The following is a 13,414-nucleotide window of genomic DNA, read 5'->3' as shown; positions in this document are numbered from 1 at the left end:
TCCTTTCTGTATTGATTTCTAATTTATATTGTTTTAATATATCTCAAATAGGCCAACGATAGTTATATGCGTTAGACAGGTAGAATTTTAATGCTTAAAAACTCTGTGATGAGGCAAGCCTCTCTGACAAGTCATACTAATTTTCTTTCATCTGAGCTCTCTGGTTCTAAAGATAAAATCTGACAAAGAGTGTATGGAGAAGCTAGCTTTTCCCATCAGTTTTCAGGAAAGAAGAATAGTCTACATATCTCAAAAATGCCAGTATGTTCTCTCTGAGCCCAGAAGGTGAGAGAGAGAAAACATTGTGAACTAATGGGTTTGGGGCTTTCCTCATATGAGAAGTTTGGAGATGTTGGAAGGTAGAGGAAGGACATTTTAAATAACTGATTTAGACCGTTTTATTTTCAAAAGCGTCAGAAAATATTATTTGCCTACATTAAATATTGAAGTCCAGTGGAGGGTTGAAATACCTGCCTCCCTAACTCTCTCAAGTTACTTACTTCGCACTGCCATTAAGACGAGGCGATGGTTTTCAGATTTTCAGATTGGATTGTCACCTCTTTTAGCCTTTAAGAATTGATTCATTGTATTAGTCTATTCTCATGCTACTAAAAAAGATATACCCAAGACTGGGTAATTTATAAAGAAAAAGAGGTTTAATGGACTCACAGTCCCACATGGCTGGGGAGGCTTCACAATCATGGTGGAAGGTGAAGGAGGAGCAAAGTCACATCTTACATGGTGACAGGCAAGAGAGTGTGTGCAGGGGAACTGTCCTTTGTAAACCATCAGACCGCTTGAGACTTACTCACTACCACAAGAACAGCACGGGAAAAACCCTCCCAATGATTCAGCGACTTTTCACCAGGTCCCTCCCACACACATGGGGATCATAGGAACTACAATTCAATATGACATTTGGGTGTAGACACAGTCAAATCATACCATTCATGTTACTCAGAATTACAATATTCTGATTTTAAAATGAAAATGTAAATTACCACATTTATAACAAGGTCTGTACATTTCTAATACTTTAAATATTAGCTTAAATTTATTAGGACACTCCCTTCTCAACATTCAGATACTTGGAAAATAAGTTGCTATTAAAAGGTTGCTTAATGAATGAGAAATCAAGAAAAAGAAATCGGGTTGTTTTGCAAACCCTTCTGTGTGCCGAGTATAATGACTTCTTTTTATTCAAAAAATAATACATTAAATACCTTATGTTTTCAACAAATTAGAAAATTATTTCATTTATTTAAGGTTAGTTTACTGTGAGATGTTGTTTTGTCTACTTTGTTGCTATGCCTCAGTTTTTGTTTGCCAATTAATTATCATTGCTAGTTACCAAATACTCTAGGTACAAAATTTAGGTGTAACTTTGTTGAGATGATATACTAGCCTACTAGATTTATGCTTACACATACACATACACACACTTGGAAACACACATATATTATGCTTTTAATTTGGTCAACATTAGATTACCTCAAAGTTACATTGCTTATCAAAAGTTTAATCAGACATGTCAAAAAGTTCAGTTTAAAATAGTAACTGAGTCCACTGGGAAGGGATTTGAGTGAGTAAAAAAAAAAACTCCAAGAAAGAATGTACCCAATTTCAAGGCTGCCTCAAGTCCGAATACAAATAGACTTATTCATGATCCATGATCCATTCCTTGTGGACTTTCTAATTGACAATCAGAATGTCTACTGCAGAAGTAAAGTGGAAACCTAATTTCATATACTAATAATATTAATAACAGGCTGTGCACATTGGCTCATGCCTGTAATCCCAGCACTTTGGGAGGCCGAGGAGGGTGTATCACCTGAGCTCAGGAGTTCCAGCCCATCTTAACCAACATGGTGAAATCCTGTCTCTACTAAAAATGCAAAAATGACTTGAGCGTGGTGGTGTTTGCCTGTAATCCCAGCTATGTGGGAGGCAGGAGACTCACTTGAGCGCGGGAGGTAGAGGTTGCAGTGGGCAGAGATTGCACCATTGCACTCCAACCTGGCCAATAGAATGAAACTCCGTCTCAAAATAATAAGAATAATGATAATAATAATATTAATAACAACAGTTGCTATTATTTAGTATTTACTATCTAGTCTTATGAGTTTTTTATAGCATTATAAATAATTTTAACAGTAGACTTACAAAAGCAGATAATAATATTGCCATTTAAAGATCTAGGTGGTTATGTGGTTCTCAAGTTTGTTTTTCAGGTAAACATTGGGAGCAGTTTTTACATTTAAACCTGTCTGACTCCAAAGTCTGTAGAATTTTGTTTTAAACACAGCATATTTGAGAGGATTCTTAACTAAGAACATTATAAATACCAGAAAGTTTATGAAGAAAACTTAAAACTTCATGAAATAGATCACATGTATAAAGTTTCTGCAGGCAAGATACAGCTGTAATTCAGGGGCAGTATTAGTGTTGATAATGAAAGCATTTCCAGGATGGCATAGGGAGGCATTTTAGTAGTGTCCAAGGAGGAGCGGAATGGAGATATCCAGAAACTCCTAGCTGCTATCTGAGGAGATAGCATGTGGATTGTGCTGCCAGTTTACCAGGGACTTTCACCATTGTTTTGACTCAGTGCTGAGGTCAAAGTGACTCGGGTGCTGAAGGCTGTAGGATAGAAACCACACCATGACTTTCCAGTGAAGTTATTGCTGATGCTTCAGGAATTGGCAGTTTTGCTGAGAGCCAAGATAGATCTGAGTAAATAGCAAAAAACAATTGATTTCTAACACTCAAAAAGCAAATGCTTAACAGTTTACAGGCCAAAATCTCTGTGACCTGAAAAGTGATACTGTGGAAAGTGACAGCTTGAGAGAACGGAGAAGTCAACAACAGCTATAGAGGAGCAAAAGTTTCTGAGGCAGATCTGCAAGCTCCCTGGCTGACATCATCAATCATACTCATGTAAGTCTCTTACTCTCAGCTACAACTCTGGGCAGGGCAGTTGGCAGGTGGGGAGGAAAGTATTTTAGAAAGATGGAAATTAACTAAAAAGCACATTTAAAATGCAACAGAAAAATCTCAACCATAAAGAGATTGGTATATGGTTTATTGGCAAATTTAATTTTCCAGTAGGTAAATAATTTGTTAGCCATTATAGAAAAACTAAAGAGCTACATTTTCTTGGTTGATTCAAGTGTATAACTGCAATGTAACTCCATAGGTATTATTCAAATCAGAAAAAAATATTTAAAATATTACTCCTATTTGAGTCTACGCTGATATGGAAAAGTATAAGATGTGTGCTTCCTAACGAAAAGAATAAGTGAGGGGAAGAAAAGTTTATTTTTTCTTTTGCTATAGACTTTCCACTGGGTGCTTTATATATGCTTTTCATGTGTTAGAGCACTGCACTGTCCCTTCAACATTTTTTCTTTCCAATTTTGTGCTCACAAACACTTGTTAGGTTTTTGAAGAGGCCAAAACACTAAAGTTCAAATAAATTAAGAAATTTTATTACATTTGTATATTATTATCTGTAAGTAACTCTCACATACACACATGCAAAATATCTTTCATAAACATTGCTGTGTTCTCATTGTTTTATTAACTTCATTTTTAACTATTACATGTATTTGGATCAATAGAAATATTCTTGATTTTTTTAATAGTCCCACTTAATATCAGAATATAATACCAGAATGATGATCACCGTAATACTATTTATACTGCGTTGTAGTCTAGTTGTCTTTAAGAGGAATTGTGCTTTTTTTTTTTTCTTTTTTTTTTTTTTTCCTTTTTGTGGAGAGCGGGGTCTCACTATATTACCCAGGCAGGTCTCGAACTCCTGGGCTCAAGCTATCCTCCCGCCTCTGCCTCCCTGAGAGCTGGGATTACAGGCGTGAGCCACCGCGCCCGGCCGTCTAGTTGTCTTTAATAGGTTTCCAAAAATCCGATGAATGAGTTAAAAGCTATGAACACATTTTCACCTCATAGCGTTACCTCTTTTAAAAGTAACAGTTTCAAAAGATCTTTACTAACGTTGGTTATTTAGATTTTTCAAATGTGATTAACTTAGTAGGCAATGACATAGTACATGTCAGGTGTGTTTATTTTCTCTTATTAAATTATATTTTTGTTTATCTCCCTATTATAGGATTATTGAATTTTTAAGAAAATATGCTTGGACTGTTTATATGAGCAATATATTTTCTTTACATTGTATTAATTATTATACATAATATTTATTTTTGTGTATGTCTTTCCAAATACTTTCCCTATTACTTGCAATTTTAGTATTGCAAGATAAAATATTTACATAATTCAGACTGTGAATATTTTCTACATGATTATAATTTTTATCTGAGACTGTTATCTCTGTCTACACAATTAAGCACACATATTTTTATATTTAATATTTTATAGCTTATTCTTACATTATGGTCTATTCTTTAGATAAAGTTATAGTAATAGAAACACACAGACACACACACATATATATGCAGTGCATGGGAAGGCGTTTAATCACTTATTTCCAAAGTTGCTACACCTGTTCAAACACTCCATTGTGAGTTGTTACTGATAACAAATATTTTATGTTTTCTTAAGTTAAATTCCTAAATTAACAATGCATTTTTTGTGTGTTTTGTTCTGTTTATTCACGTCTTAATACTGCATTTTTATTTTGGTTAAACTTAATATTTAGTATATCAGAGAAATTTTCCAAAAATCATTCTTATTTGTTCAAACTAGATAGCTGTTCTACCTTCCTCTCAACATGAACTGTGGAAAGATTTTGGAGAATTTTAGGAATAAAATCCTCTGTGGTTTAGGTTAGAGAACACTGAATCCCAGTTAGCCATCTTCATATTATGTGGCCTTCTCATTCAAGGATATGATATATCTCTCCATTTATTCAAATATTCTTTTATATCACTTATAAACTTTTACAGCATGTTTATAGAGGTCATGTTTCTTGGTCATGTTCCTTGTTAAATTTATCCTGAGACACTTTATATTTCCTGTAGCCAACTGTTTTTTATCACTTGCTGTTGAGATTATCTCTGCTAGATGGCGTTCAGAACTGGCATTCCCCATCATTAGTCTTGTGGCCAGCCACACCATTGGATCAATTCTTACATTAACTAACTTCACTGGACTTGAGATCTCCATTTCTAAATATCGATCATTCTAGAAATTGTATTAGTTCATTGTCAGGCTGCTATAAAGATACTAGCTGAGACTGGGTAATTTAAACAAAAGAATTTTAATTAACTCACAGTTCTGCATGGCTAGAGGGGCCTCAGGAAACTTACAATCATGACAGAAGGTGAAAGAGAAGGAGGCAGCTTCTTCACAAGGTGGCAGAAGAGAGGAACAAAATCAAATCAAAACAAAACAAATCTAATGATCAGTAGACCATAAAAGAAAGATGATATAAAATACAGCCAAACTTATTTAAAAAGAAAAATGATTTTAATATTATTGTAGTTTTGAGAATCACGTTCTCAGCTGGATACTTCTCTTTGTGGAAACCAATCTAATGTGGCATTATTTTCGATCCCATCTCAATTTATGAAAATCCTGCACTTCAAGACACACCTTAAATATCTTCTCCATTAAGTCTTCTCTACTGAGCCTTCTCAAGATCTTTCACAAAACATCTTTAACTTTGCTTTGGTGATATTAATACATAGAGAATCTATACACAGTATTTTTTATTTTAGATATTTCTGATACGGTTTGGCTCTGTGTCCCCACCCAAATCTCATTTTAAATTGTATTCCCCATGTATTAAGAGAGAAACCTGGTGGAAGGTGATTGGATCATGGGAACAGTTTTCCCCATTCTGTTCTCAGAATAGCGAGTGAGTTCTCTCAAGACCTGGTTGTTTCATAAGTTTCTGCTACTTCCTCCTTCTCTCCCTCTCTCTTTCTCTCTCTCCTGCCACTTTGTGAAGAAGGCACCTTCTTGCCTTTTACCTTCCACCATGATGGTAAGTTTCCTGAGGCCTTTCCAGCCATGCAGAGCTGAGTTAATTAAAGCTCTTTGTTTAAATTATGCAGTCCTAGGAAGTATCTTTATAGCAATGTGAAAATGAACTAATACAATTTCTATATACAAATTTTCTTTTTTAGATGGCAAGATAATGGATCACTCAATAAATGAACAAACAGTTGAATGACTTTATTGTTAATAAAGAATATATTACCTTCATATAATATCACTGACCATACAGCAACTATCTTCTTGGCAGAGAATGCTACAAAGAGAGACACTTTACTACAGTAGAGGTTGTAGGTAAGTTCTATAAAACATCTTTTGAAGAAAATATTCATTATATAAATTTTCCTTTAAGGAAATATTCAAGTTGGGCTGGGCATGGTGGTTCATGCCTTTAATCTCAGCACTTTGGGAGTCCAAGGTGGGCAGATTACCTGAGGTCAGGAGTTCAAGACCAGCCTGACCAACATGGTGAAACCTTGTCTCTACTAAAAATACAAAAAAAAAGAAAAAAAAATAGCTGGATGTGGTGATGGGCACCTGTAATCCCAGCTACTCGGAAGGCTCAGGCCGGAGAATCACTTGAACCCAGGAAGTGGAGGTAACAGTGAACTGAGACAAGGTCACACCATTGCACTCTAGCCTGGGTGACAAGAGTGAGATTCCGTCTGAAAGAAAAAAAGAAAGAAAATACTCAACTTGTACTAGTTTAATAATAGCTACTACTGTTTGTATCACATATTTTTCTAAATATTTGCACATGATTATTTACTTAATGCTCATAACAAAAAAAAAGCTAGATCTTTTTTTTATTGCTCCAATTTTACAGACTTAGGGACTGAAAGACGTTTTCCATAATTTGTATAGCCACACAGCTTCTAAAAATCTAAACATGAATTAGAACACAGATATTCTAGTTCCACAATTTGTGTTTTTGAACACCAAGTTTTAATATATTGCTTCCAAATATCTTAATGCAACCACAAGATACTGTGTATTTCCCTATCTGCATAGTCTCATTTGTTATAAACTGAACTTTAAAATGTCAATTATATTGTTAACACTTCTTCAAACGTCTTCATCTGTTTTTTGCTAATAAATCTTCGACTTCTGAATCTGTGATATTAGTAGGATTTGTGTTTTTCTTCATCTCTGACTAGACTTTTTAATGTTTTTGGGAGACACTATTTCAAACAAAAATAAAAATCTCTAAATACACTACTGTATAGTATACTACAAGAAACTGCTCTGCACCCTTTTCCCCGATCCAAACAGTTTGCATTTTATTTCAAATGGTTTACTCTATCAACTCTCTGCTTTTATGTACTTTGATAGTAAATTATATATTTTGTTTATTTACACATAAATATTTCAGTGAACATTTCTTAAGAACAAAAACATCCTTTTTTTTTCATGACCAATGTAAAATTATCAAAATCAGGAAATTTATGACTGTTTATAATACTTTTTCTGATCTCCTATCTCTACTCAAATTTAATTATTTTCATTAAATATCCTTTGTGAGAAATAAATTTACAGCAACACTGATCTATGTTTTTGATCGACACTAGTCTAAGTAACAGAAAAAATATGAAACTGTACTAAGACATTGTATATTAACTCATAGCTTGTAGCAATAGCTCAAACTATTGACTAATTAGATGTAAGTGACATCCCTTTTCATATTCTTTCAAATTGTATTCTAAATTTTGTACAATTTATTCTACTAGGAACGTTGGCAAAAGTAACAAGGTATTAAAAATCAATCTGCTTATGAGCAATATTTTATTTTTGATAATAATTTTCCCCAGTAATATTTTTAGGTACTACTTACTAGGAGAAATGACATTATTTAAAAGAATTTTGAAACTATTTGTGAGTGATGCTTTATTTTTAATTTAAAGTTAATAATTCTAGCCAAATTACTTATTTTTCTTTGTCATAAGAAACCAATCTGGTAAGTACATATATAAAAATAAATCTGAAAAATATGTTTGGTTACAGAAGCAAATATATTATTTGTAATCAAAATTTGAAAAACATAATTAAACTAATTTTATGTAATTTTAATATAAATATTGCATTATATAAAATTATATATTAGATATGCTATTTATATTATAACATAATTATATAAATAAATATATATTATGATGTATTATATTACTTTATCTTGGAGGCTTCAATGAATCTGTTTGCCATAAAATAGTGTTTTCTATTTTTATCGTAATAACCTTTATATTCTACATCTTTCTATAGGCCCAAACACTGTTTGCTGAGCACAAATTTAACTTAGATGGCAAAGATCCTAGAGTTATTTCATGTATATAATTAATTGTCAGGCTAAGACCCAGGCAAAAAGGATTAAGGATTTAAAGTAGTTCAATTAGGTACATTTGTATTTGTAAATATTCATTGATATCAAATAAAATCAAGTATACTTTTAATCTGAAAGAAAATATAAATAAGTTAATGAGCATCAAAATCATTATAAAAAATAGTGTATACTTTTATAATATTTCAGTTACATTAAAAATTACCAACTAACATTGATGATAATTTTGTAATTTTATGGTCTTAATTCTTAAATTCATGTTTGGACAAATGAAAGTACAAAATACTAATACTCTGAAAGTATAACACAATGCTTTTCCAAAAGATGTTACATGAGAGATTTATAAAAGATTCTTGAAAAATATTTATTCTTGCATACAAATGACTCATAATTGGGCAGATATACTGATATATATATATATATTTGCATAAAATTTTTTAGCTTTTGAAACCTTATTTATAATATCTATAAAAAATTCAAAATACTTGAAATGGTTTCATTACAGTGACACTGGTATTCTTTAATTTAGAATCTCTTTAGTTAGTGCAACCTTTAACTTCTCATGTTTGGTAATCTTTGAAAAAAAGTTTTTACTGTACAACACAAAAATTTCAATTCAATAAAATCTTAGCATGAATTCCAACAGTGTTTGAAATGATCCAGTTCTGTACATGTTTTACAAAAGGCCAACCTCTAAAAAATTTTACTCACTTGCCTTAAAAATTACAAGATATTTGTATTTATTATAGTCCACTGTAATACAATATCAAGCACTTCTAATTTCTTATGATGTTGTGAAAATTATTTATTTAAAAAAGGAGAGGATGTTCCACATACTCTACATATCCTGTCAGAGGTGTATGGTTTTGTCACCTCTTTTCTGGAAGTGTGTTTAGCAACATAAATACAGGGATAATAACTTAATGACATTAAGTGATTTTTCACCTTACACTTTAAAAAAGCTGCCCAAGTTACATACAATAAGCGTATATAAATTGTAATGAAAATCATTAGAAATTAATTTATTAAATAAGAATAAACTTTCTCTTTTCTTACATTTCAAATGATTCAGGAAATTTTGATATTGTATAAACAAGATCACAAAAATAAGAAAGTAGAGGAGCAAAACATTTCATGATTGCTTATATAAAATGACAGATAGATAACTAATGCCAATCTGTTTTCTATAACCCAAGACCCTCAATAATATGTTTATTTTGTCAACTGTAAGCTTAAATTTAATAATACGTTGCTTAAAAATACTTAAAAACATACAAATCTACACAGAAGTATTAGCTTGGAAGCGTACTATTTTTATGATATTTGAAAAGTTATTTGGTTTTTCTATACCTCAGTTTTCTGCTCTGTGAATAGAGAAATAATTGATATCTTCAACTGTTGTTCTTAAGGTTAAATAAGAAACTTTTAGACAGATGATAGAAATAATGATGATAAAAATAGATCTTAAAAAGTGTTAGATAATGCCTTGTATATAGGAGGTGTTCAATAAATTTTAGATAAAAATAATGAAGTTAGGCCAGGCAGATGGCTCATGCCTATAATCTCAGCACTTTGGGAGGCTGAGGCCAGCAAATCACTTGAGGCCAGGAGTGCCAGATCAGCCTGGCCAACATGGTGAAACCCTGCCTCTGCTAAAAATTAGCTGGGTGTGGTACTGCACAACTGTAATCCCAGCTACTCCGCTGGCTGAGGCAGGAGAATCACTTGAACCCGGGAGGCAGAGGTTGCAGTGAGCAGAGATCCCGTCCTTCCCTACAGCGTGGGCGACAGAGCAAGAGTCTGTCAAGGAAAAAAAAAAAAAAATTATGAAGATGACTCATATTCTTTTTGATTAATAATTTAGAAGTCTTCTTTTAAGACTTCTTACACCTGTAATCCCAGAACTTTGGGAACCCGAGGCGTGTGGATCACCTGAGGTCAGGAGTTCAAGACCATTCTGGCCAACATGGTGAAATCCTGTCTCTACCAAAAATATAAAAATTAGCTGGGCGTGGCGGCACAACCCTGTAGTCCCAGCTACTCGAGAGGCTGAGGCAGTAGAATCGCTGGAACCCAGGAGGCAGAGGTTGAAGCGAGCCGAGATCATGCCATTGCACTACAGCCTGGAGACAGCGAGACAACGTATAGGGAAAAAAAAAAAAAAAAAGGACTTCTCATGTGCTCCCATAGGTAAGACAATACTATTCCAAAAAATTGTTAAATATAAACCTATTATTCTCCTAAAGAATCAAAAGATGTTCTGCTTAACCGAAAATGCATTTGGGTGTTGAATGCTGATGATATGTTTATGGTAAAGTCAAGTTATATGTTCTTTTAGTAATATTAATTTCAATGTTTTACATAATAAAAAATTATTCTAATTAATGTTACTAAATTATGTGGAATTTTGAATAAATGGTTTAGCCAATTTTTTTTTTTTTTTTTGAGATAGAATCTCTCTCTGTTGTCCAGGCTAGAGTGCATCTCAGCTCACTGCAAGCTCCGCCTCCCGGGTTCACGCCATTCTCCTGCCTCAGCCTCCCGAGTAGTTGGGACTACAGGCGCCCGCCACCTCGCCCAGCTATTTTTTTTATTTATTTATTTTTAGTAGAGACGGGGTTTCACCATGTTAGCCGGGATGGTCTCGATCTCCTGACCTCGTGATCCGCCCACCGCAGCCTCCCAAAGTGCTGGGATTACGGGCGTGATCCACCACGCCCGGCCTTGTCAATTATTTTAATTCTCTTTCAACCTGTTTGTACCCCAAACTGATTTGACAAAACGTTAGTAGTATAAAATAAAAGAAGAAAAAAACTTAAAAGTAGTAATTTAATTTATCAAATAACCAAGCATTTATAAGAGAGAAAAGAAAGAAGAATGTTAAGATTTCTTTTGCTAAAGGAATAACATCAAACCAAACTCAACAAAATTGTGCATTTCAACTTAGCCCTCATGTACCCACATTTGCATGATTATGATTTAGAATAAAAAAATAAAACTTATCTAAAAGTTTAATTTGCCCAATTTTCTTGTCAATGTTTCCTCATATGTCTCAGAAATTCTTTCTCTTAATTTTAGTGACATTATTTCCTTGTAAGTGGATTCTCACGGAAAAGCAACTTTGTTTTTTACCTGTTATTTCATAGGTTTCCAGTTCGAAGTAAGGTTTTCAAATTTGAGTAAGAAGAGTACAAATCCAAACAGACAGCATATTTGTGTGTTGCAAAATATAGCAGTTGTTTTTATAATATTTTATTGCAAATATCGTCTCTAGGATCTGTTAGCAATATATGGATTTTGAAGTACGTGTAGGAAGAGGGCTTGGTCTTGTAATTTAATTACTGCTTAGATGCAGTGGTTTCTTTCTTTCTTTTTTTAACTTTTATTTTAAATTCAGGGGTACAGGCGCAGGCTTATTACATAGATAAATGTGTGTCATGGGGTTGGTTGTACAGATTATTTTATCATCCTATTAAGCCCAGTACCCATTAGTTATTTTTCCTGATCCTCTCCTTTCTCCCACCCTCTACTGTCTGGTAGACCCCAGTGTGTGTTGTTCCCTTCTAGGTGTCCACGTGTTGTCATCATTTAGCTCTAACTTATAAGTGAGAACATGCAGTATTTATTTTTCCGTCTCTGCATTAGTTTGCTAAGAATAATGGCCTCTATCACCACCCATGTCTCTGCAAAGGATACAATCTATTTTTGTTTGTTTGTTTGTTTGTTTGTTTATTTTTTAAGGCTGCATAGTATTCCATGGTGTATATGTACCACATTATTTTTTCATCTTGTCTATTATTGATGGACATTTAGGTTGATTCCATGTCCTTGATATTGGAAGTAGTGCTGCAATGAACATACTCAGTCACGTATTTTTTAAAATACTATTATTTGTGTTTCTTTAACTAGAGACCCAGTAATGAGATTGCTGGATCAAATGGTACTTCTGTCTTTAGGTCTTTGAGAAATTGCCACACTGTCTTCCACAATGGTTGAATTAATTTACACTCTCAGCAACAGTGTGTAAATGTCCTTTTCTCCACAACCTCACAAGAATCTGATATTTTTTGATTTTTTAATTATAGCCATTCTGACTGGTGTGAGATGGTATCTCATTGTGGTTTTGATTTGGATTTCTCTAATGATTAGTGATGTTGAGCTTTTTTATATGATTATTGGCTGCATGTACGTCTTCTTTTGAGAAATGTCTGTTTATGTCTTTTGCTTGTTTCTTGACAGGATTATTTTTTTCTTATACATTTATTTAAGTTCCTTGTAGACTCTGGATGTTAAATCTCTATCAGATACACAGTTTGCAAAAATTTTCTCCCATTCTGTAGATTATCTGCTTACTCTCTTGATAGTTTACTTTGCTCTTTGGTTTAATCAGATTTCATTGGTCAATTTTTGCTTTTGTTACAATTGCTTCTGGCATTTTTATCTTAAACTCTTTGCCCGTGCCTATGACCTTACTGCTTAGATTATCTTCCAGTATTGTTATAGTTTTGGGTTTTACAATTAAGTATTTAATTCATCTTGAGTTAATTTTTGTATATGGTTTATGGAAGGGATCTAGTTTTTGTTTCTGCACATGGCTAGCCAGTTATCTCAGCATGATTTATTGAATAGAGATTTCTTTCTCCATTGCTTGCTTTTGTTAGGTTTGTTGAAGATCAGATGGTTATAGATGTGTGGCCTTATTTCTAGGCTCTCTATTATTTTCCATTGGTTCTACTTGTCTGTTTTTGTACCAGTGTCATTCTGTTTTAGTAACGGTAGCCCCATAGCATAGTCTGAATCAGGTAGTGTGATGCCTCCAGCTTTGTTCTTTTTGCTTAGGATTGCCTTGGCTGTTTGGGCTGTATGAATTTTAAAACTGTTTATTCTAGTTCTGTGAAGAATCTCAATGGTAGTTTAATGGGAATAGCATTGAGCCTATAAATTGCTTTGGGCAGTCTGGCCATTTTCACAATATTGATTCTTCCTATCCATGAGCATAAAATGTTTTACTATTTTTTGGTATGTGTAATCTCTGATTTCTTTCAGCAGTGATTTGTAATTCTCATAGTAGAAATCTTTCACCTCCCTGGTTAACTGTTTTCT

At 33.4% G+C, this 13,414-nt stretch overlaps 1 long non-coding RNA gene across 1 annotated transcript in view; it reads left to right on the top strand.

The window, feature by feature from the left end:
• Window positions 1-2,096: 2,096 nt before the first annotated feature.
• Window positions 2,097-13,414, top strand: part of LOC103884437 — a 34,216-nt gene continuing 22,898 nt past the window's right edge. The window contains exons 1-2 of the long non-coding RNA XR_002522106.1: window positions 2,097-2,937; window positions 6,111-6,273. This is a non-coding gene — a long non-coding RNA (uncharacterized LOC103884437). The remainder of the gene's footprint in view (window positions 2,938-6,110; window positions 6,274-13,414) is intronic.

The sequence above is a fragment of the Papio anubis genome, chromosome 3, assembly GCF_008728515.1.
Source record: "Papio anubis isolate 15944 chromosome 3, Panubis1.0, whole genome shotgun sequence".
Classification (NCBI taxonomy): domain Eukaryota; kingdom Metazoa; phylum Chordata; class Mammalia; order Primates; family Cercopithecidae; genus Papio; species Papio anubis.
This window is presented reverse-complemented; position numbering and strand designations above follow the sequence as displayed.